General features: G+C 49.5%; 2 non-coding genes and 2 pseudogenes across 2 annotated transcripts; all 4 read right to left on the bottom strand.

Annotated features, from left to right (window-relative positions):
* Positions 1-63: 63 nt before the first annotated feature.
* On the bottom strand, positions 64-181 carry LOC121310393. The gene has a single exon (XR_005948790.1). It is a non-coding gene; the product is annotated as a U5 spliceosomal RNA (small nuclear RNA).
* Positions 182-631: 450 nt separating this feature from the next.
* Positions 632-843, bottom strand: LOC121310391 (annotated as a pseudogene).
* Positions 844-1292: 449 nt separating this feature from the next.
* On the bottom strand, positions 1293-1410 carry LOC121310392. Its single transcript, XR_005948789.1, has one exon. It is a non-coding gene; the product is annotated as a U5 spliceosomal RNA (small nuclear RNA).
* A 474-nt stretch (positions 1411-1884) lies between these two features.
* On the bottom strand, positions 1885-2062 carry LOC121310390 (annotated as a pseudogene).
* Between the last annotated feature and the right edge of the window lie 8 nt (positions 2063-2070).

Genomic DNA, 2070 nt, shown 5'->3' with positions numbered 1-2070 from the left:
ATGGGCTCCAACAGGGGCGACCGCCCTTTCTGTGCTCATTCTGCTTTTAAACTCCAGGTGGAGCCTCTCCCCGAGGGGAAGGGCTGTCCAAAAATTGGATCGAACTCGTAAATGCTCCTCTCCACGGAAATCTTTAGTAAAAGGCGAAAGATTTATTCGAGCTGTAGAGAAGCCAGAGTGTGCCTTTGCTGGCGGCCGAGCCCTTCCGGCCGGCCCAAAGGCACTCCCCTCTACCAAGCGGCAGCAAGGCCACGCAAAACAAAAAAAGGGAACTCTTCCCAAAACGCATCTGCCGTTCCGCCCCGGCGAAAGGGCGCTTTGCTGCTGCTGCTGCCGCCGCCTTGAAAGCCAGGGCTCCTTGCTTGCCTCACTCAACAGCTCCGAATCCGCTTTACAGCTGCGCTCCTCTCCTCCTCCCGCGAGCGCAAGGCCTTCTGGGTACACTGGCCTGCTGCGTGTGTTAGGCCTGCCTGAATATTAAATATTTAAAAAAAAAAAAAAAAAAAAAAAAACAGAACAAAAGAACAAAAAGAGCGGGAAAACAGCACGTCCCAGGAAAAGGGGTGGAGGGCGCACCCTTTAGCGCTCTCTCTCTCTCTCTCTCTCTCTCTCTCTCTTTTGTCCTTTCTGAGAACTGTGCACCGTTCCCGGAGGTACTGCAATACCGGGTCGATGCGTGGAGTGGACGGAGCAAGCCCCGCTTCCATCTCCCGCTTCCTAAAATCAATTTAATATAGACAGTACCCCTATGGTGGACGTATCAGACATTAAACTGATAGGGACAGTTTTTTTATTTATTTATTTATTGATTTATTTATTTATTTATTCTTAACAAATAACAATACAAATAACAAGACATTATCAAGACAAACAAACACATTAACCATCAGAAAAAAACCCGTTCTCATAATCCAGTCTATTCCAAAGTCCAAACCGTTCAAATCCATCCCAGCAAAATCTTAATCCAAAACTCATTACCCCCTCCAAACCATTATCCAAATCCATTTCCTATTTCCAAACCATAGTCCATAAACCATCTTCAATCCACTTTCTATTTGATTTCTGTTTCTGAATCTGTCACCTCGACTCTACACACACACATGATCGGAGCCAAGAGGCCGAGAAGCGATGCCCACAATGGTTTTAGCCAAACGCCCCGGGCGCGGCCGCCCGCCGGAGCAGCCGTGGTACTTGCTTCTCGGGCGGAGGGAAATAAAGAAAGGTAGGTGATGGGCTCCAACAGGGGCGACCGCCCTTTCTGTGCTCATTCTGCTTTTAAACTCCAGGTGGAGCCTCTCCCCGAGGGGAAGGGCTGTCCAAAAATTGGATCGAACTCGTAAATGCTCCTCTCCACGGAAATCTTTAGTAAAAGGCGAAAGATTTATTCGAGCTGTAGAGAAGCCAGAGTGTGCCTTTGCTGGCGGCCGAGCCCTTCCGGCCGGCCCAAAGGCACTCCCCTCTACCAAGCGGCAGCAAGGCCACGCAAAACAAAAAAAGGGAACTCTTCCCAAAACGCATCTGCCGTTCCGCCCCGGCGAAAGGGCGCTTTGCTGCTGCTGCTGCCGCCGCCTTGAAAGCCAGGGCTCCTTGCTTGCCTCACTCAACAGCTCCGAATCCGCTTTACAGCTGCGCTCCTCTCCTCCTCCCGCGAGCGCAAGGCCTTCTGGGTACACTGGCCTGCTGCGTGTGTTAGGCCTGCCTGAATATTAAATATTTAAAAAAAAAAAAAAAAAAAAAAAAACAGAACAAAAAGAGCGGGAAAACAGCACGTCCCAGGAAAAGGGGTGGAGGGCGCACCCTTTAGCGCTCTCTCTCTCTCTCTCTCTCTCTCTCTCTCTCTCTCTCTCTCTCTCTCTCTCTCTCTCTCTCTTTTGTCCTTTCTGAGAACTGTGCACCGTTCCCGGAGGTACTGCAATACCGGGTCGATGCGTGGAGTGGACGGAGCAAGCCCCGCTTCCATCTCCCGCTTCCAAAAATCAATTTAGTATAGACAGTACCCCTATGGGGGACGTATCAGATATTAAACTGATAAGGACAGATTTTTTTTTATTTTTTATTGTTTATTCTTAA

The sequence above is a fragment of the Polyodon spathula genome, unplaced genomic scaffold (genome assembly GCF_017654505.1).
Source record: "Polyodon spathula isolate WHYD16114869_AA unplaced genomic scaffold, ASM1765450v1 scaffolds_2069, whole genome shotgun sequence".
NCBI classification, from domain to species: domain Eukaryota; kingdom Metazoa; phylum Chordata; class Actinopteri; order Acipenseriformes; family Polyodontidae; genus Polyodon; species Polyodon spathula.
Note: the sequence above shows the minus strand (reverse complement) of the source record. Positions and strands in the feature narration are given on the sequence as shown.